Below are 24,056 nucleotides of genomic sequence, written 5' to 3'. Positions count from 1 at the left end.
TAATATAAGGAAAAAGAATTCTACTAATGCACTATATAAATACACTTTGGTATGTGAGGGGGCTGAATAAAATTTTTTTGTGGTTGAAGTAGTGGATATTGATATTAGAGGTGGACCTTGGGAGACCAGGTTGGAATACAGGGAACTCTATTGGCAGATCATCTTTGAAGCCAATAGGTTGCCTGAGTTGAACGACATGGTCTCCCTGTTACCAGTTTTGAAGTTAAGTGCAGCTAAATTATAATATTTACATCACATGGCCACTATATGGTAGTACAGGACAAGATTTAAGGTCTGTAACTGAATGAACATTATAATAGGTTGATTTTTATAATTTTTTTAAGTGTTTTATCAAGGTTTTCAAGTTTTGTAAACCTTTATATGTAGATATGTAGGATATTTTAACAGCATTTTTTAAAGAAAGTTTGTATTACATATTCTTATTTTTCTTCAGGGTTGGTCTATTGTAAATTGATTAATTGATTTAATGGGGTGGTTTAAGTATATATACAAGGTGTGGTGATTGGGGACATTTTTATCTGATGAAGTTTCTCTGTAAGACTGAAACCATGGTAAAATGTTAAACGTTCTTTTTTATTCAATAAACTGTGTTTGGATTTACTGGTCGAGCCTCCGAGTGTGCTTTCTGTGGTTTACTGATCATGTTTTGGGCACACTATCCATTTTACTTTTGTTTAAAAAAAGCTCTACATTTTATTCTAATATTTGGCATTTGTAACTTTTTTAATTAAATCAAATTAAAACAGTTAAATTATATATCCTATATCAAAGACAACCTGTTTCTCTTTAACTCATTAATTCCTGAGCTATTTATGAATGCCTCTTCCCAGAATACTGGCTTTTTTTTTGCATTGTATATAAAAGGGTAAATTCCTAAAACTGTACAACATTTATTCTTGAAATGTTAAAGGAATGTTACAGGAATGCATATATAGAAACGACTCATATACAGAGCTTCTACTGTCAAGAACAAATGAGCAGTTGAATCTTAAACGTCAGTGAAAAAAAAAGTCACTTTTTGATTATCAGCATATACAGATGATAAAAATCAGTTTTATAAAGAAAAAAATATTAGGTATGAAGATACACCAAAATTATATGGCTATGCTTTTGCTAATTATTAATTATGATCCAAAGTAAACTGAAATGCACATATTTGTTTCAAGCTCACTGGTTTGAAAATGTTGCATCCTCTCAATTTCTAAAGTACATTCTGAACCTGAATTTGAATCAAAATTCAAATGATATCTAGCCACTGCTTTAAGATAATCTTATGAATTTTTAGTAAACGACTCTTGGACAATCCTTCTTTTGTTTAATTTTCCATACACTAGTAAACGTTAGGGAAGTTTGTCAAAAAATCTCAGATATGCATATACCTTGCCTGCCAGAATATGTAAAATACACATTATGTTCTAATGCATGAAATAACTGAAACATCACTTTTAACAAAAAGGGAGTATTGTTTTTGGTTCTCATTTTATAAAAAACACAAAACTAGTATGCTTCAGAAGTAAGTATACATAATATGTCAGTCTGAAAAAAATGTAAAATATGTAGTTTTTTTTAACCAATTGATGGAAAAAATAGTCTCACATGTTTTATATAACACTACTTATGGTGCCTAGCAAAAAATAAATATTTCATTGTAATTGTATGAGACAAATTTCTAAAAAAAGTAACATGTCTAATTATCCTTAGATGCAAAATGCACTTAGCTGGGCAATGGAGCAGTAAAAACGCACACCTAGCTTTATCTTAACTCCTTCAGCATAAGCCCTTAATATGTTGTTTCTTATTTCCCTTGTCTTTTCTCTCCCTTTCCTCCCTCTCCCCTTTCCAGCTGTATCAAAGTCTAAAGATGGTGTTGATCTAAGCTCTCCCTTTATAGAACAGAGGATACCTTGAAACCTTGGGTAAACTTTAGACCAGCTGTGCTCAATTCATCTCAGGGCAAGCTATCACAGAAAATATTGAGACCAATGCAGGATTGTGTACCTCATCCAACTAAAAATAACAAATGCAAATTGTGACTTTATGTACAAACTGTTCCTCCCATAATTATACTGCTTTTGACTCATTTGATACCACATCAGATGTTCAAAACAACTCTGGATATTTCCATGCTAAGCTGAGAAGTTCTGAAACCAGCACCAACTGTCGCAGTTGGCTGATTTATGAATGGGTGCATAACTGCTATTCATTGATTACTGTTAAGCTGATGAGAGAAATGAAACCATGAAACTACCCCATGCTTAATTTCAAAAACTTAGAATGCCAAAATATTTAAGGAACAAAAGACATTGATTCAAATTCAGAGCATTGCTATTCTGAAGCTTATAAGTGAATAATGAGATTCTTAGGAATTTTTTGAATAGGATTTCTTGCTACTTTAGGGTGATAGTTCAATAATGAAATCAGAAATTGAGACTGAGATACAACTTTGAATATATAGGTGTTACAGACATTTCAACTGCCCAGATTTTCACAGAATGTACAGATTTTTGCCTTATTTTTTGGCCTGTTCCTTATAAAATTTGTGATTGTCTGGCAAATCACTGGGATGATCTGAGGAGTGCAGTCACGAAATAATGATATACATTTATGTTTCAGACTTCATATCCTTCATAAAAATGCATGCTAAGACAAATCCTGTTATTCTAGCAACTTTCTAAGTTTATAAGAGCAATATTTAAAATATGTCCCTATTTCTGGGCCTTTGTCCCCCCATTCTATAAGGCTTTGTCCAGATAGTTTGCACTAAGCGGTTGAGAGGTATAAGGTGTTACATTCAAACACTTATAGGTGCGCACTGCTGTATTCTGGTATTTTGCTTTCTTTCTGCTTTCACTGTTGCTGTATTTGGACTTCTGCTCCTTAAGCATAATAAAGTAATGTCCTAGAATAAATCTCTGTAAAGTTGTCTTTAGGTAAAAAAAAAAAAAATCCCATATACTTTATCATTCACAGTATGTTATTCCCAAAATGCCAACTGTTTTATCAACTAATGGGGTGATTTAAATTCAATGTACTGCTGCACTAAAACCTCTAAATGTTTAATAAAAAAAAAGGAAACAATATACCCATGGTGTACAATATTTTTATCACTACCATCTTTAGACTTAATATCCTATAACAATGTTATAATACAGCATATTTTTTCATTTTATGCAATACCTCTCCATACCTCTGTCTTAACTTAGACCCTTCCAACAGTAGTCCTAGTAGACTTATTATACTTTTATCTCTATTTCTTCAACATTATATTCTTTCTCATGGCCTTTTGCTAATTAACTATGCAATCTAGTTTACTTCATCCATCACCCAACACATTCAGTATCTTAAATTAGATTCATTCATTTAAGTCCTTTAGATACAGTATCCCGTTCTCTGAATATTTCATTTCCATTGCAAAATCTGTAACTATGTTGACACAGATTTCAAAGTAAGGAAAGAAAAAGCACTTAAAGTATATCTATGCTTAATACATTTATGGAATAAATAGTCTTCTTGTCAACATCAATTTAAAATTTGTCTCTCCACTGAATTCTTACAAATGTAGCTCAATATTTTATTCTCATTCTAACCATACCTTTCTTGTTCAACCTGTAATAATTCACCTTGTTTCATGCTAATATAAGTGATCCCTGGAGCTTTACTGGCAGTTAGCAGAAAGGATTTAGTCTTTGCAATGCTATTAAGCTGCTTCCTGTACTCAAGAATACAGGATTTAATTTGCTCCACATCTGTTTGCAATCTCTGAGACTGCTGAGCAAGTCACATGTGATCCTGGCTCACCCATTAAAAGGGAGACTTGCATCCAGCATCTCATACCATTAACAAATTAGATATAGAAATACTTACGTAGATGTATATTTATCTTCTCTTATCCACTTCATGCATCTACTTCCCTTTCCAGACTATTTCTTTCATTACTTTACATATACAAAACCCACCTAATTCTGCAGGTACTTTATTCTTGTATTTTTGTACAACATTGTTTTATGGTAATTCATTAGATATGCTACAGAATGGAAACTGTGACACACAAAATCCTTGCAGTTATCATGGCCATAAGAGAGGATAAAATGACTATGAAGACTGGCATTGCTATCATACAGCATTTGATGCTGAATGAGAGCAAAGTATCAATGTTACAGAAATACATATTGTATACATGTGATGTCAAATATATGTGACATGCCAAATGTATCATATGGGTGCATGGAGAGGGTATTTCCCACTTACGAAATTGGCTGCTTGCAAGCAAAGAGTGAATGGCGTCTTGAGGGCCTCGACTAAAAGATAGTATGCCCAAATAATATATTACTTCATGTTCCATAAGAACTAGACAGCTTATGACAAGGTGATGGCATGAGATTCTGACCATGCTAGGAGCTTAGGCAGCATATCACTAACCCACCCATATTCTGAGTGAGTTTCAGAAAGTCTCATCCAGTTCATATAAAGAACATCAAGATACAGGGATGCATCTCCTATTTGCTAAAGATAATGTGGAGGAAACTTCAGAGTTTCCAACAAAAGTATGATCACTTCCTCAAATACCAAATCATAATTAAGGAGCCATACTGGCACTGGTAATCCGGCTTGCAAATTACATGCCCAAAGCATTCAGTGTCCTGAATAAAAATAGTTCTGATATGCTTACCAAGATGTTTAACTAGGTTAATGATACATATATTCCAGGATAACATTATCACTATAAGACTCAAATCTATAACGCCGATAAGCCTCTATATTTGTTCACATTTTAGCTAGAAAACATAAGATAACTGGCTGATAGCTGCTGCAATATGACAGCTTATAACTGCCCTAGGTGCTGACATAGATCCATAAAGATAGAGTATACAGATGTTCCTTCTGAATGCATTCTGTGGGAACTTCTTCCATTTCTAAGATGCAAGCAGTGGCATGTGTGTAATGATGCCGGTCAAGGAATTGTGGAAGAGTGGAGCCACTAGAGAAATGTGGTTCACATCACTGAAGGCATGGCTCCTTTCTACTGTGTATGGACCTTGTAGTCATAAGGGTTCAACTACAGTAAGACTTTTCCCCTGCTGAACCTGGGTTCCTCACATGCAATCATTGGACTAATCATAATTTGACAGTCCATTGGGCTAATATAATACGTAGCAATCATCAATTTCCATGCCAGGCTTGAAGTTGGTTAAAGCGGACAATAAAGGTACTCTCCATAACTGTGGGATAATGTACTGATTGTACTGTCATCATTATGCATGCATACTGCTATTTGTTAAAAAAAATAAATAAAACAGCTAAGTCATAAAGAAGTAATTGTTTGGGGGTAACTAAAGCCTGCTCATGTCTCTTTCTTTGGGTTGTTATTCTTCTTCACAATAGCTGTCCGCATATGTAATCAGGATATTGGGATCTTGCACTTTTATTCTGGTGGCTGTACATTTGTTTACTTGACAGTCTTTTATTGAATTCATCCTTTAGAACTATTTTTATTCAACATTCACAATTATTTTCATTTTATGATTATTCTTGTACCTTCTTGAACGATCTTCTAAAACTAAATGACAGTGTGTCAATATATTTGATTTATAATTTAATAACTGATTAAATGGCTCTTTGTCTCAAGTTTATATCTTTAACGTAGTTCTTTCTGGTAAGAGCAAACAGTGTGGGTGAATAATTGTCATTCTATTTGTGTTTTGTATTCATTATATAAATCATATTATGTCTCTACAGCTAGGAAAATGATTCATATTGTATCATTAAGTAAAAAAATGCAGTTGTATAGATAATTATGAAATATTTAATGACTCAGCTTTCACTGTTTGATTTTCAGTTTAATGGCAGATTTCACCTATGAGGCAATTCAAATAATTGAGGTTTCTTTTCATAATAGATCGATACAATTCAGCATATAAGTAATTTTTTATTGATGTGTGTGAGTTTATTTAATGAACTGTGCTGAAGAACTAGTCATTAACTGAACACTGACAGTAGAGCTACAATGAGTAGCAAATTTATTGGATAAAAACTATGTATAGTGTTACGGGAGTCTTTTTTTTTTAAGTCTCCTACCTGTATAATGTTGGACACATTATGTACTTTTACAAAGACTTCAAGATTTAAAGGAGCTTTAGCCACAGTGTCAATTAAATATATACTTCATCAATGAAATGCCTAATCACTGTCTGAGTTTATGTTAAGGGAACGGTGGATGAGAAATTTAGAGGTTTCTACTATCATTTTGACAGAAATGATGTACACTATTTCTGATAACCCTTACTTTTCAGGGATAGGTCTTTTCTCAATAAGTTTCTCCTTATGTTTATATTTATCTTCTAGTTTCATATATGGTTGCTATGGTCTATATACATTTGTAAAAAATGTAATCTAAAAAACATAGTGATGCATTTTAGAGAAATTAAATTTGAAATCCATATTTACCTCCATCTGTCAGTAGTACTGTGCCTAATTTTAAATTTTAGTACTCTATTTACTTTACTATTTAATACCATTTCTATTTCTGCTTACTCTAATTTTAGTAAAACTATTCATTGCATTATTCAATACATTTCCTCATTGTTTTTTTACCAACTGATCGTTAATGTTTCAAATACCTTCAGCCTTTCATTCACATCAGTTGGTGCATATATACTAAATGTATAATTTTCTCTGTCCTACCTATACAATTTTTGTACTTTAATATAGATATTGTTACAATGCAATGAACACAGACTAATGTCAATCATATATTGCATCACTAATTAAATGCACCAAACAATGAGACCATTGCTTAGCAAGAATCAACATTTCTGATATATATATATATATATATATATATATATATATATATTGAAGTTGTGTCATTCCCCAAAGCTGAGGGTTCAGTCAGCTCCATACATTTCAAACTCTGAGCTCCCTTGTTAGTGATTTCTTTTGGTTAATATTATCTGTTATAGATTTGTTCTAGTTAACTGAAAAATGATGCTATTAGTTTCAAAGAAGTGTTCATATTTATAAATAGGAACACAGTTAACAGTGACCAGATTTTACTCTGTAAATGAGACCAGAAATGCACACGGTAGTGACATTTGCATTTCTTTCTCAATACAATTCAGCAAAGTAAATAAACTAACATTTCAGCATGCCTCTACACAGAAACTTGACATCCCAATAAAAACTGTATCTCTCAGTATTTGATCAGATATGATGTGATTTTCACCAAAATAATGTTCTTTTAAAATGTTTATTTATGATACAAGCAGGCATCTACTGTCATTTTGTGCAAATAATGTATAGAGCAGTATGCATATCAACAGGAAACCTGTCTGAATATAAAAGTTTAACAAATAAACCTTCCAGGTCCATTAAGAACAGTTACCTAGCAACTGAAAGTAAAATAGCTTGCTTCCTTCATTACTGAAATATAGCTCTGATTGCTTAGGTTTCAAGGAAAGTGCTGGTTTCTACACTGCCAGTTATACTATAACCGAAAGGTTACTCACTGTGAAAACTATAAAGGGCTCGTTATTATGCCACATATATTCCTTTTTATTAATTATGTGTCAAAGTGTAAAACAGAAATCTGTTAGGCATAAGCAAAAAGCAAAAATTTATCAATGTTTAAAAAAAAAAACAATCATCATGCAAGCTTGTTCTGGGAACAGTTTAAGACTAAGGCAAAGCTTGGCAGGAAGACCTGAGTCACAGGTGGAAACTATGAAGAAGGTAATTATGATCTTATCAACAGGAATGACTGAGTTTCAGATAGCTACAGTACGAATACCACTGGTAAAAGACGTGTCACCACCTTAAGTGGAATGCCTAATGATAAGAAATGCGGAATGCATTTGGACTTATTATAATATAACTGAATAAGAATAACGTATTCAAAAATCATTTAAAACACAATGAGATGAGAGCTCTTCCCTGGAATGAAAATGGAAAAAAAATGATGCTACACTTTCCAGACAACTCTGACTATTATAGTAGCAGTCTCACAATGAGGGCTAGTGGGACTGCCTTTTAATGTTAAGGCAGTAATTTGAATTCTAATGATATTGAGTAGCTAAGCATGACATGCTTTTTTCTTTCCTTTCATGCAATGTGCCTCTTGCCATAATTTCTCCAAGGGAATTATCAGCCTCCCAGTGCACCTAATAATGATTAATGTAGCCCACCAGAAAGGCCAACTGATAATTACTTATAATGGACAATTACCATTGAATGCATAAGATTCTTCTTGCATTTCACATACCAGAGGAGGCAAACATTCTCTAATTATAGATTAATTTCTGTGGTTTCCATTTAGCAGCTGTCCAGCTGTATTCTATTGAAACATAAAGTAAAGTCGGCAATTGTATATATGTTGAAATATATATTCATTTATTTTTGTGTGTATCTCTCTCTCTTTCTATATATATATATATATATATATATATATATATATAGATATATATATATAGATATTTATATATGTATATAAAAACCTAAATAAACATATGTGTGTATATGTATATCTATGTGCATGTCTGTCTCTCTGTATATATGTATACATATGGGTCCCCTTCGAATGGTCGACATTTCAAAATGTCGACATTCATATGGCCGAGACCATATGATCGACATTTGAAATGGCGATCATGGGGAACTGGCATCTCTCTACAGTGCGGAATGGAAAGATTTCCACTTCTGCACTGTAGTGCAATCTCGGAGTTGGTATATTTAAGTTCCAGGGCCCCCACAGGGTTTGCAAGGGGGCAAAGCCCCCATGCTAGCAGCGTTAAGGTAAGTTTGTTTTTTGTTTTTTTGTGTTTTACTTTTATGGTCAACATTTCAAATGTCGATCATTTGGTCTCGGCCATATGAATATCAACATTTTGAAATGCCGACCATGTCAAGTAGACCAAAACATACACATGCATTATCTGTCCGTGTGTGTGTGTGTGTGTGTGTGTGTGTGTGTGTGTGTGTGTGTGTGTGTGTGTGTGTGTGTGCATCTACCCTGAAGGAAAGAATAAATGCTGGAGCCCGCTCTTGCCACGTTCATGAATTCAGGCAGAGCTCAAGGCATAGTCAGCTAACAGATCACACTCACCATGTGAATTACCACAGTTGATGGGGCCAACTTGCCTCAGTAAAACAAGTCATGGGCAGGATGTCACAGATGTTCATCCAGTGTCAGGGTTTGCCTTAGAGAAGTGTGGACATTGCACTGTTTGTTATATGTACCAGAAAGTACAGTTGTGTACACTTACCATAAATGCAGCTGTTCGAGTGTATTCACTGTTGCAGTCATTACATTTGGGTGATCTGCTAGCACGTTGCCCTCAGTCGGCCTGAATTCCAAATTCTTGGGTCCTGCATTGGCTGCTGTCTTCTCTTCCATGTCAGGTCATCAGGGGTATAAAACATGCGGCCAACGCCATTTTCTTTAGTTTTTCTTGCACCTGATGTCAGGTGCCCCCAAAAAGGTACCAAAATTTTATATATATATATATATATATATATATATATATATATATATGTATACATACACAACAATATAAACTTTACCTTCATCTACAAGCAAATACATCACATAGGTTGTAAACTTCAGAATGACAGGGGGATGGCGGGAGGGTAACCTGGACTGCAACAGTGAATACACTCGAATATCTACATTTATGGTAAGTGTACACAACTGTACTATGTTCTTTGTTTTTCACTGTTGCAGTCATTACATTTGGGTAGAATCCCAAAGCTATGGTTGGGAGGCTGGAGCTAAACAGCATTAGGTGTGGCTATACGGCCCTGCAGCACTGCAGTGGCAAAGCCTGCCCTGGACTTAGAGTAGAGAGGGAAATGGTAATGCTTTGTAAAGGTGTGAACAGAACTCCAAGTAGCAGCTTCTAGAATGCCTTTGGTTGGTACTCCTTTGAGAGGCTGCTGAAGTAGCTGAGCTCTGGTGGAATGAGACCTAATGCCCTTGGGCACAGGTTTACCATGGTATAAGTAGCAGAAACGGATGCAGTGGCTTATCCACATTGAAATTGTCTGCTTTGAAATAGCCTTTCCTTCTGATCCTGCAGCATATGACACTAGTAATTGCTCAGTTTTTCTTAGAGCTTTTGTCCTGCTCAAGTAGAATCTTAGCTGTCTATGTACATCCAAGGAATGCAGAATTCTCTCCCCCTTGTTCTGCAGATTGGGATAAAAAGTTGGCAGATGAATTGTTTGGTTAAGAGCCACACTGGAAACCACCTTAGGATTTGCCCTCAGAGACACCCTGTCTGGGTAAAATATGATAAAAGACTCTACAGCCATGAGGGCCTGTATCTCTGAAACTCTTCTTGCTGAAGTAATTGCTAGTAGCAGAGCAGTTTTCCATAATAAGAACTTTAGATCAGCGGTAGCAGCTGGTTCAGATGGAGGCAGGGTGAGCTTTTCCAACACATAATTGAGGTCCCATGCAGGTAATGGTGATCTTCTAGGAGGCCTTACATTTTTGGCTCCTCTACGATACTACTTTAGTAAAGGATGAGAAAAGATTGCTGATTCTGTATTGTAATGAGCCAAAATGGCAGAGGCATGGATTTTGATTGATGAGAAAGATAGGCCTTTGTCAAGCATCTCAGTTAAATATTGTAATATCTGAGGAATATTTGGTTCTGCTGTATCAGTTCCTTGTGCTTGATTCCAAGCACATAATCTCTTCCATTTGTAAGCATAAGATTTTCTAGTACTAGGCCTTCTGGCTTCCAAAATGACATCCATCACAGCTTTACTGAGAGGTGTTGTTTGTATGACTACATGATTAGCCATGCTGCCAGGTTCAGAGTCTGTAGCTGATTGTGCAGGACCTGATCGTTTTGCTGGGAGAGTCCGGGGCAATTAATATCATCTTTGGCTTCTCTTGTCTGATTTTTAGGAGGACCTTGGGTAGAAGAGGCAGTGGAGGAAAGGCGTGAACTGATAGGTTTTTCCAACTGAAGGATAGGGCGTCCACTTTCCATGCTTGTATGTGATAAGTCCATGTGCAGAATCTTTTCAATTGATAATTTTGAGGACAGGCAAATAGATCTATGTCTGGGCTCCCCCATTTCTCGGTTATCATGTTGAAGATTTGTGGATTTAGTTTCCACTCGTGAAGATCCATAAGGCTTCTGCTTAAATCGTCTGCCAGAGTGTATTGTTTTCCTGGCAGGAATTGAGCTTGAAGATGTATTTGGCAGGTCAAAGCTGTGTCCCACAGTGCCATGGCTAATCTGCAAAGGGGATATGAGTGTGTGTCCCTTGCTTCTTTATATATCATGACTGTGGTGTTGTCCATCTTTATCAGTAGTTGTCCTGGATGAAGTAAGTCCTTGAAGGCTGTTAGGGCATTTTGAAAAGCTAAGATCTCTTTCTGGTTGATATGTAGATGCATTTGTTTTGGTGTCCATAAGCCCTAAATGCATCTTCCTGCCATGTGCGCCCTCCAGGCATAATCTGATGCATCTGTTGTTAAGGTTTGGCTGGCAGGGGGTAGAGTTAAGGGTAGTCCCATGTTTTAGTGACATGCCTTTGCCCACCACAGAAACTCCTGTTGCAGGCAGGGAATGAGAGGAATTATTTTTTCCAGACTGTGTGAATGTTGACTCCATAAACCTTTTAGGTACCATCGAAGTTTCCTCATATGCAGTCCTGCATATGGAATTAGTAGGATGCAGGATGCCATGAAGCCCAGAGCCTGCAGAATTTGCCTTGCAGAAGACTGGGTTTTTGTTGCCATCAGTTTGAAGTAAGCAGTCAGTTGCCTTTGCTTGCCTGGCATGAGGTAAGCCATCTGGGCAGTTGTACCCAAGCTTGCACCCAGGAATGTTATTTTTCTGAGAGGGTACCAGTTGTGATTTCTTTTCATTTATTGTGTACCCTAGGCATGTTAGAAGCCTTTCCACAAATGCCAGGTGTTGAAGAAGAGTGTCCTTGTTCTCTGCTTGAATGAGACAGTCGTCCAAGTAAGGATATATTTGTATACTTCTTTGTCTGCAAAATGCAATTACTGGTGCCAGGCACTTTGTAAAGACCCTGGGCTCAATAGATAAGCCAAAGGGCAGTGCAGAGAATTGGTAATGCATTAAGCCAGCCTTGAATCTGAGGTATCTTCTGCACGATTGTCTTATTGGGACATGCAGGTATGCCTCTTTTAGGTCTAATGTCACCAGCCAAGCATTCTTGCTCAGCATGGGCAGAAGCTGCTGCAAAGTCAGCATTTTGAATTTTGGAATGTCCAAGTATGTGTTCAAAATCGATAAATCCAGTATTGGCCACCAGGCCTTGTCCTTTCTGGGTACCAAGAACAGTCTTGAATAAAAACCTTGTCCTTTTTCCTGTTCTGGTACTGTCTGAATGGCCCCCATATCCATGAGGGACGTAACCTGTTTCTATGCCTCTGCCCACTGATTTTTTTGGCAGATCTGGCCAACCATTTGCCATTAGCAGAGTGTGGAAATGGAATCTGTATCCTGTGATATGATGTTTAGTACCCACTTGTCCTGGGTTATTAACTGCCAATTTTGAGCAAAAAGTGCTAATTTTCCCCCTGTGGGTGCTGCCAAAAGATAAGTGCTTGGTGCAGGCAGAGGGAAGTCAGTGGGATTGCTTTCTGTAGGTTTGCGCTTTATCTCCTCCAGATTTGGAGGTGGAAGTGCCCCATTGTTTTTACCTGTATGATTCTTGCGCCTGGTATCTGGAACCCTTAGGGCGTCTGGATTTGCCCCTTTGAGCTCTGCCTGCAAAGGAAAGGACCAATATTTTGTAGGCCAATGTTTACTGAATCTAGGTGGCTGCACTTGTAAGAAGTCTTTGACAGTTTGCATAGACTTAGCTTTGTCTTCCATTTTCTTTAAAACCTCTTCTGCCTTAATACCAAACAGAGAATCATGCTGTAAAGGTGCATCTAGCAATTTGATTTTAACATGATCAGGCAAATTTTGTTCCATTAACCAGGCATGCCTCCTAATCACAGATCCAGTAACTGCAGCCCTGCAGGAGGCCTCTAAGGAATCAAAACCACATTGCAAAGTATGCTTTCCAACTTGTTCAGCTGCATGCAATAATTCCTGCAATTCTTTATTTTCTGCACATTCTGAAATCAACATCATTTTCTGTTTCAGCAATCCCATAACATGTTGCTGGTACTTAAGCATATGAAATTGACAGTTTAAGGCCCTGATTGCAGATGTATAAACCTTATTTCCCCCCATCTGTCTAGTGCCCTTGAATCTCTGTCAGAGGGGGTCGGATTTTTTGATGTTGAGGCCTTAACTCCCTTTGGACCCTGTGAAATAGTTTCAGGATCAGCAGCAGGGTTTCTAAATAAAAAAATATGTGAGTCAGGGACCCTGTAATACCTGTCAGGCTTACTGGGAGCCAGAGGTAAGGAGTCAGGGGTCAAGCTTGACTCTGAAAACACATCATCCACAATGTCTAAAACAGGAGGAATGGCTAAAGGCTTGTGCTGAGGGAGAAGAAGGAAATCCCTGATCCTCTTTTTTTAATTCTGAGAAGTCTTGACTCTCCCAATGAAAATGCTCCCTCAAAGTATGCAAGGTTTCTCCAAATGAATAATCCTCAGGAGGAGATGCAGATGGAATAGACTCCTCAGCATCTGAATCCTCATAGGGAGGTATAGATAATTCCTGATCAGAAGAGGAATCAGAAGAAATGGAAACCTGATCTGGAGATTCATAATCAGTGTCTTGCCTAGGCCTCTTATCTGGAGGGGGATGGATATCCCTGATCAAGGTAATAAGGTCTTCAGCCATTTTGGTCATCTGTTTTTTAGGCATAGAGGCCTGTGCACGTGGCTCATGTATCGTTTTTTTAGTTTTAGAAGTTGCTCTTTTCTTTGGTTTTGCAGCTGTCGTCGGTTTGATATACAAATGTTGAGGTCTGAATACACCCTCAGAATCCGATGCCTGCTCAGCGGCTCCAGACCCATCTGAGGGAGATACATCCATCGGTCCAATACCTTGAGTATCTTGTTGCATGCCGGACTCCACATGGGTATCAGTAGAGGCCTGCCACTCAAAGGTAGCGGGTATCAGGGGCTGTGAAAGCACCTCACTGAGTACCAGCGAACTGGCGACTGGCTTAGGAGAAGCTTCATCGTCGGTTTTGGATCTCGACTGTCTTTCTCTGTCCTTTTCTTTGTGTTTTTATGTACTCCGGTAGTCGGATTACTATCCGACGACATTTCTGGGTAGTTAAATCTGTTTCCAAAATAATTTGATGCAAAAATATACGACGCTTAATAGTGTGTTGGTTAAATCTAGCAAAAAACTGACAGCCAGGCACGTTGTGATAAGGGCCTAGGCAAGGAATATAGTATAAATGGAAATCCTTATGAGGTATTTGCTTCCCACAAATAATACAATTATTAACTTTTTCTGACATTGGTAAAAAGCAAGAAAAAAGTTTCCCCAACGGGGTACTTAGCTTTAGTGAAGACTTCGGTTCTGAAACTCAAATTCGAATATTTCAGTAGTCGGCAGACCGGCACCTGCGAAATGCTTCTGCTTTGGGCACTTCGTGGCAAAAAAGACTGAAGAAAATGGAGTCGGCTGCATGTTTTATACCCCTGACGACCTGACGTCATGGAAGAGAAGACAGCAACCAATGCAGGACCCAAGTCTTTGGAATTCAGGCCGACTGACGGCAACCTGCCAGCAGATTACCCAAATGTAATGACTGCAACAGTGAAACATGAAGAACATCATATGGTTATATATGTTATATGTACCAGCACATTATTCCAGAGTTTGGGGAAGCATTGAGTAATACACCTGCTCTACCAGTATATCTTGTTTATCTGTTGATGAAGATTCAAGTCTTTAGTCTGAGTGTTTATTGAAGGGGAGAACAATCAAAGAGGGCTAGGTTCTTAACAGCATGGAATGCTAGATGTAAATTAGTACATTACAGTCTATAAACGACAGAGTAAGATGATAGTTTCAATACACTTTAGGTAGCTTCTTCTTCTTCTTCTTCTTTCGGCTTTACCCGGTTAGGGGTCGCCACAGCGGATCACCTTGTCCACTCATGATTGGCAGTGGAGTTTTACGGTGTCGAGTTGCCAGCCCGGCGCCCAACCTTCCACAGAAGGCACACATGTGCACACACTCACACCTAGGGCCGATTTAGAGTGTCCAATCCACCTGCAGCATGTCTTTGGGATGTGGGAGGAAACAGGAGCACCCGGAGAAAACCCACGTGACCACAGGGAGGACATGCAGACTCCGCACAGAAGGCACCCCAGCCAAGGATCGAACCAGAGAACCTCTTGCTGTGAGGTGGCAATGCTAACCACTGCACCACCGTGGCCGCCCAAATACAGTTTAGGTAGCTAATTTTCTTAATTCTGATGGTCTTTTTCATTAGGAATATTTTTGGTCTTTCTGTATGACATGTTTGAATATATACATATGCTCTATAACTTAAATGACTGTGCCAGTAAAAGACTAACAACATCTTTCATCATGGATGAGATAGTAGTAATTGGGATAGATGGATTTTGGTCTTTCTGTGTGACATATTTGAATATATACATATGTTCTATAATTTATACGACTGGGCCAGTAAAGGACTAACAACATCTTTTATCCTGGATGAGATAGTAGTAATTGGGATAGATGGAAGGATTACCTAACTACTATTTCTATGTGGTGCTCAATGGTTAAGGAGTTGTTTACAAAGACAGTAAGATCTCTGAAGATTGTATCAGTCTGCAGTCAGTTCCTGTCAAGCATAGCTCTCAATTGTCCAGATTTTTATATAATGTCCAGATTTTTACTGTACGGTTTTGGTCCTCTCCACATAAAGTTTGTGGTTTTCTGTAAAATTATAGAAGTTTGAAGTTTGTGGTTTTCTGTAAAATTATTGAGGTTTGAAGTGCCAAAATAATAGTAAATAATGACATATATTTGAATAACAGACTTCATATCCTTCAACAAATATATAATAATTCAAAACCTGTTATTCCAGCAGCTTTTTAAGTTTATAGGAGGAATTTTTAAAATCTGTCCCTAGTTTGGACCTTTGTCCCCACATTATTTTTGGCATTGCCTAGATTTAACAGTGAGGTTGAGAAGTATACTGTCAAGATTTGTTTGTCATTGGTTTGAGAATTGTGTGCTTGGAAATTTAATATGCAATGAAAACAGTATGATAAATAAGACTAATGGTGATGAAGATCATTCCTTCATAACAATTGCTAGAGCAGATATTACTGTATTAGAAGTTGAAGAGTCTTCAGATCTGGTCAGAAGAGATATTCATGTAATTGGAGATTCAGTTATTAGAGGAACTGATACTTACATTTGCAGCGAAGATAACGAACAGTGAACAGTGAACAGTGTTATGCTTGCCAGCTGCAAAAATAGAAGATGTAAGCAAGCCTTGGAATGCCTTAATATAAGGAAGTACGGATCTGTTTTTATTCATGTTGGTACAAATGATATATCCACAAGGACAATCTGACTATTAGTAAGGAACTTACAGCCGACGTAGACAGTAAAGCTTGTACTGGTGTTAGGATATATTTTTCGCATGTCACATATAGAAAGGATAGTAAGGTCACTATGAATGAAAAGATGTTTTGGGTAAATACCTATATGGAAAACATGTCCTGTTTTAAAAACTGTAATGTGTAGATCATCCAAGCCTAGATTTGAGAACACTTGTTCAGACAGGATGGCGTGCATTTGCCATGATCATGGAAGAGAATTCTTGCAGCAGATATGTTGCAATATTTGACAAATACTATGCAGGGTTTTAGTCAGGTTGAACATTTAACATTTCACAAACAGCAACATTTGATGCATCTGTGATGGTTATTAATATTAGGAACATAAATAAAAGTTTTTTTTTTGGAAAATTTGCTACATTTCCACAAGATGTATGTTGTTATTGTTTGTGAAACATGGTTAAAGAACGATGACTGGAAACCAGTTCTGTCAGGGTATAAATGTTTTTGTTGTAACAGACAATCTACCAAAAAATCAGGTGGATGTGTTATGATAAGGATTAAAGATAGTTATGAGACCTGTGATTATTACATATTCAATGGCAACACCAATACTATAGACTATGTAACTGTCACAATTAAGACAACATTAGAACATATAACAATTGTTGGAGTGCCTAGACCACCAAAGTCAAGTACTGATGATCTAGAGGAATTAATACATTTCTTGCATGAAACACAAGGAGGAATAATATTAGCTGAGATCTTAAATTTACCAGAAATAGATTTAAATAAGATTGATTCAACACTATTACCAAGGAAATTATTCGCAATGTATGTTCAAGAACAATTCTTCAGAATGTAAAAAACCTAACAGGGCATGGAACATACCAGATATGGTTTGTGTTAATAAAGACATTACTGTTACTTCAAGTCAAGTTTTACCACCAATAATGTACAATGATCATGGGGTTATACAGGTTAGTTTGTTGCTAGATAATTCTGCCAAACTGAAATCTAAACTAATGCACAGAAGGTTAATTACAGATTATATGGAAGCAAAGTAGTCACTATGTAAAACTAACTAGACTGAGGTGTTCAGTGGAAAAACTGCAGATGGAATGTGAATAGTTTTGAAAGGAAAATTGTTTGAATGCAAAAATTAAAAAACAATGTTTAACATCAGTTTGATATGTTTCCTTAAGAACAAGTTACCTGATTAAGATAAGAGACCAAAAATATAAGAAATGGAAGAGAGGTGAAACTACAACTATGAAAACTGAAATAAACAAGCTGGACAAGCAAATTAAGCATAGTGTGAGACAAGATCCAAAAATGTATATAAAGATATTGAGCATAATAGGAAAGCTTTTCATAGATATACAAGATGTGGAAGGAGTAAAGACATACAAATTGATAAACTGTCTGTAGATTCTAAAATTTATTCTCAGACAGATTATATTTCCCAAATTTTATGCAAAACATTTTGGCTCCACAAAGTGGATGATATGTTGTCCTAGTGATATCCAGGTAACCTCAGATACTGGAATGAAATTAGATTATATTGAAAAAGAACTGAGCAAACTGGATCCAAACAAACCACAGGAAGGAGAAGCAATGAGTAATAATGACATGAGAACACTTCAGCAAGAACTTAAAGTACCATTATATCTTTTTTCTAGGTCATATAAACATTGATAGGTTCTGCAAGACTGGAGACATCACTTACTAAACCGTCTTTAAGGGAAAGTGGCCAAACCCATAGACATATAGTTCCTTAAGTCTACTTTCATGTTCTGGAAAAAAAATGGAGACAGTAATATTGCAAAAGTTATTGTCAGAATTGGATAGTTTGGGATATATGTATCAGCATGCATCTGTTGAAAATAGATTTATTGGCACCTGTTCTATAACAATATAATAACAGCTATGAATGAAAAATGGTGTTATGATATAATTTATATAGATTTAACTTCAACATTTGACAGGGTCATATACAAAACACTGATCAATAAATAAGAACAATAAGATATCTATGTATTCTTGATAAGATGGATAGCTGCAAGGCATGCAGATAGGACATGGCAAGTATGATACAGCAATTGGACAGGTGAAATTCTTGGCTGCATTCAGGGTGTCCCCCAGGGCTCTGTCCTAGGCACTTCCTTGTTTAGATTGCACCTTTCAAACCTAACTTTTCATCTGAGGTGTTCTACTGTCCATATGTGGATGACATGAAATTGGATAAACTGATTATATATGTTACAAATGAGACATGTCTGCCAAAGAACTTGACTAAACTGACCATCTGGGCACAGGAGAATAATATGCTGATAAATACATGAAAACCTAAGCATATGAGATTTGTAAAACATAAATTGAAAGTGAATATTTAATACGATGCACAGTGATTGAAACTGTAGATTCATTTCAGGACCTGGATATATGGGTAGATCCAGCTTTTAGTTTTTCTAATCATATCAACGGATTGGTTAATGATAGCTATAGAACTATTGGTTATATAAAAAGATTTGTAAAGTCTAGAAAATCAGAAATGAAGAAGTCATTGTTTGTTAGTTAAATTAGACCCAAACATGAGTATGGAATAACAATATAGAAAGCTCATAAGAATACAGTCATGAGTAAAGTGGACAGAGTACTGTGGAAATATACCAAAGGCATCCATGGATGTGACAATTAAGTTATTATGAAAGACTAAAATATCTGAACTTCTCCAGTGTCTCTTATAGTTGTGTAAGAGAAGATATTATTCAGGTATACAGGGTATTTAGATATAACCCCAAACATTCACAGAGATAGTTATTAAAAAAGACTAGAGAATCATCATACAACCTATGTATAAGATTATGCATATTACTTTGATTACACATATAAATCTTCAATCATAGGAATGCACACATATCTGCTGACCTCACAAGACCCAAATGTAGTGAAAGATTTGAAACGTGAGGAGAATAAATCTAAGATGACTTCCCTGCTTTGTCTAGCAGAAGCATATTGGCATCAAACAGGAATGGAAATCAAACCATAAGTAGATAAAAATCAGGCAGCAACTGAATGTGCTAAAAAGCAATGGAAAGAATAAATATAAGGTGAAGGATCAGATGAGAAGGCAAGAAATATGGAAAATTGCATAAATATAGTTGCCAGTATAGAAAACTCCTGGAAGAACCTCATGCTGATCTGGATCGAATGCAGGAATGGGTAACAAGAGAGGAATTCAACCCAAAAGATGAAAGGTTAATATTGGTGGCCCAAGACAGTGGACTATGTACAGATTGGTTTACAATGTTCATTGTGCATGTGGGAGAAACAGACAAATGCAGGTTTTGTAAAACAGAACTGGAAATAGTTGCACACCTTGTTACTGGTTGTGACATACTAATGGCTGAAAGACTGTATACTGAAAGGCATAACAATATGGCAAGATTGTTGCACTATGGATTGTGCAAACATTATAATATTGAAGTGGCTAAAAAACACTGGAAAATTCAGCCACAAAGTATCATAGAAAACAATGAAGTCTACATCACAGAGATCACCCATTACCAACACTTCAAAAGACAGCTATGAGAAAACCAGATATAGTGGTCCATGAAAAGAAGACAAAAGTAGCATTGATCTCTATCTTGCAAACAGACAGACACAAAGTCATAAAATATCATTATTTGAAGGCAGAAATGCAAGGAATGTGGAAAAAAGATACCCAGATGGTTCCAACAGTGGTAGGAGCAACAAGTATTATAAAAAAGAATCTTTAGTCATATTTAGATATGTTATCAATACAAGTAACTCCATCTGAATTGCAGAAGTAGTCATTACTGGACACATTGCAGGTGCTGTGAAGAGCACTTCTAGCTGACATCAAAGACAGAAAACAATACTAACTTCATGAACTTTAATTGTACTTTGATTTAGGAATTGGGTCCATTCTTGTTATGGTGTTAGAAACCCAAAACACTTGGAGCAATTAAAAAAAATATTCTGTAGGAATGAGAAGTATGCTAACTGGTTATCTGAGAGAGAAGCTAATGCATGCAACAGACAACCAAATTACATCAAAGCAAGTATTAGCTTAGATATTTTTTAAGCAACACCTATACACTTATGGCAACAGCGTTTTGGTATATTGGCAGGCTAGAAGGGCACTAATGCCCATGTTTGAAATATTTGTATGCATGTATATATGTATGGAACGGTGAAGTGTTACATATTTTTGCATACGTTTAAGCCCATTTCTAATAAACCATTTGACTTGAATAATTAAGCTCTTACCATAGTAACATGGTATCTGATGGTGAATAAATACCACCCAGCTTGTAGTCAGCCATACACTTGGGATATTGGTTTGGAGATCCCCAAAATAGAAGATGAACAGAAGGGGTTCCAGTTGTGAGATCTGAGGGATGACAGTAGTCACCTTTTTGCATCTGGAAGTAGCGCTGGCTACTTTAAACGAGTTCTATCATTCAATCAATCAGTTTGCTAACCATCTTACAGTATAAAGTGTAAAAGGCATTGATTGAATCAAAGTACTCTATATGACTTGCATGGTCACTATCAATAGCTCTGGCACCAGTGACTTTTTCATACAAGTTTATTAAATTATGGAAACATGGTTTGCTTTAAACAAAACCATACTGTTGTGAATCTAGAACAATAAGAATTTTATACTGGAACATATGAAATCAGATGTAATAGTATCCATGGTTTTAAAGATTTGACTTATTAAGCTGATTGATCTATATCTTCTGGCATCAATGATGGGGAAACCTTTCTGGAATGTCAATTGTTTCATACCTCAAAAATATAACTTGTGGTGATAATTAAGGCAAACGTTGTTCAGATGAATTCAGAGTGGGTGTGCTTAGCATTACTGATTAAGCAACTGTATTTGTCCATGGCCAGCAGAGGTAGTACTTTTGGCTATAGAACTTCCTTAAGGGATGACTCACTAAGAACTTTAAGTAATCCTGCATTATCATCTGTGAATATGGAAGTTCAGGCACAGATTGGGACTTGAAGTACTGTAATATCAATAATAATAATAATAGCTGCTTGATGTCCCGTCAAACAACTGTTGGATTTGATCAGAGATGAGGTTATAGGAATAGTACAAGTCAATACTAGGTTTTGAGGCAGTTTTAATGTGCTAATGGGGTGGTTAATGATTTCTATAAGGGAGTTAGCATTTGGTATGTCTAGAAATCTCTGGACATCCCAGTTAATCAATGAATAGTTGACATTATTCATCAAAAATACTTCAATTTATGTACACTTATGTAAGAATATTTAATAATCTTTCACTGTCATCTGGGGACTAACCTAAGTTAGGCTATGAATTGATAATCTGTCTTCTTTATGGAAATCTGAAGTTCAATAAAATATGTTTTTGGTTCATGTGAATTCTATCTAGAGACAGTTATGTCTCTAACAAAAATTAACAGTCACCTGGATTTCCACCACGTGCAAATTGTTTTGTAACCATCACATGTTAAAGTTTGCTTTAAAGTGCATTATTGCCATCTTTACATCTTATAGCATATAGGTGTTCTTTAATTCTAGTTCTTAATTTTCTCATAGTCATGCCTACATAAAAAGAACAACATCCTGATCATATGGCAATATAAATAAGCCCTAAAGATTTACATTTATAATGCCCTTTTACTTCCAATACACGTGCATGCCATCATAACAAATATTAAAGAATGAAAGAAAACATGTCATCTCTTCTTCCCCTGAGACACTTCTATAACATAATTTCTCCACCAACACCGCAACCTCATTTGCTTTAAATCATTTCATACCATCTTGTATTTTAAAACCTCTTTCTAAAAAAGTAATTTCAAAACAGACTACAATTATGACACAGATTTCTATACATTACACCAGATTGCTAAAAAGGGGGAATATAATCCTACGACATTATCAGTTCCATTCAGTTTTAAATAGTCATTAAAATTGCTGATATCCAAAACAGCCAATGAGTGGGTGTGGTATAGTGAAGATTTATCCACAGTTGGTGTGATTAATCAAAGGCAACCAATGGTAAAGCTGCAATATACCAACACCCATGAGTCGGTTATTGCTACTATACAATGACATTATTTAAGAAGAAAGTGCTTACTTTTCTTAAATAATGTCTTTGTATAATGGAGCTGTGGTATTCTTCCTCATTCATTATGCATTCTGTCACTTTGTTGATGTACTACACACGCAGATGGAACTTGGGTCTCCATGCTTACACAGTACATCAGTGCTTTGGAAAGCAAGCACCAGAGAAAGGAAGATCCCCATTTTTTTTTTTTTTTTTTTTTTTTTTTAGCAGAAAAAAAAACTGTAAAAAACTCTAAAATTCAGAGAGTTTAAAGGCATGGCAAGGGCGAATATATAAGTAAAATCAGGATTGTGTCTTTAGTTTTGAAGAACGTACCCCATTTTTCTCATATTTTTTCTGCCCTCCATATGTACCTCTTGACCTCTAGCTGAAAATCTGAAATGGAAAGCATACCTGGTTCAAGGCTCCTGAGAGCACCCCGGCACTATTAGGTTTTACCTCATATCATGCGTTCCGGCCCCAAAACCCGGACCACACCACAAAAGGAGGGGGTGTATCCATATTCATAAAGGATACCCACACCTCCAGGTTGGTGGCAACGCATGAAGCTTCGGAAACCATCCAGGTGCAACTAACCATAGGCAAAACTGCTCTACAAATTGTAGCATGCTACAGGCCACCCTCTCAAACTCAGGAACCCCACACAGCCTTCCTGAAGACACTGGAGGGTATAAATGTCTCTCCAAACACCATCATATTGGGTGACTTCAACTACCCGAATATAGACTGGGAACATTACTCAAGCCCTAACTTTCTAGCCCAACGGTTCCTGGAGTTCATAAATTCAAATGCCATGGAACAGCTAGTCACTGTTCCCACGAGAGAAGAAAATATACTAGATCTCATTGTCACAAACATGGGGACAAAATGCTCCACACCGGAAGTATATCCCTCATTGGTGAGATCTGATCATAAACTAATCTCACTGGAAATCCACATCCCGCCCCCACCCCAAACAAAAAAGACCATAGTGAAGAACTTCTCTAAAGCAAACTTCACACTACTCAAGACTGGTGTGGTATCCTTCAAGGCCCCTGAACCAGTGGAAACCACAACCCAAGCTGCGGAAGCCCTTACAAATGCTTTCTATGAACACCTCCAGGACTGCATGGATCAGGCAATCCCAAATAAAACCAAGACTCTTTCCACAAAGGGCAAACGTTCAGTCTGGTGGACCCCAGCCATTAACAAACTTTACAATAAGAGGAGAAAGCTATTACATGATAGAACAAAATCCATAAAAGGGAAGTCACCCCTGATCATTATTAGTAAAAAATACGAGCACTCATAAAATCAACTAAGGCCAATTTTGAGAGAAAAATTGCCATGGATTCAAAGGACAATCATAAGGCCTTTTTCAGCTATGTTAGGAACCTGGGTGGAAACTCCCAGATATGCTCAGAATTAGTC

This window comes from Protopterus annectens, chromosome 15.part0 (genome assembly GCF_019279795.1).
Source record: "Protopterus annectens isolate FY-2018-M chromosome 15.part0, PAN1.0, whole genome shotgun sequence".
NCBI classification, from domain to species: domain Eukaryota; kingdom Metazoa; phylum Chordata; order Ceratodontiformes; family Protopteridae; genus Protopterus; species Protopterus annectens.
This window is presented reverse-complemented; position numbering follows the sequence as displayed.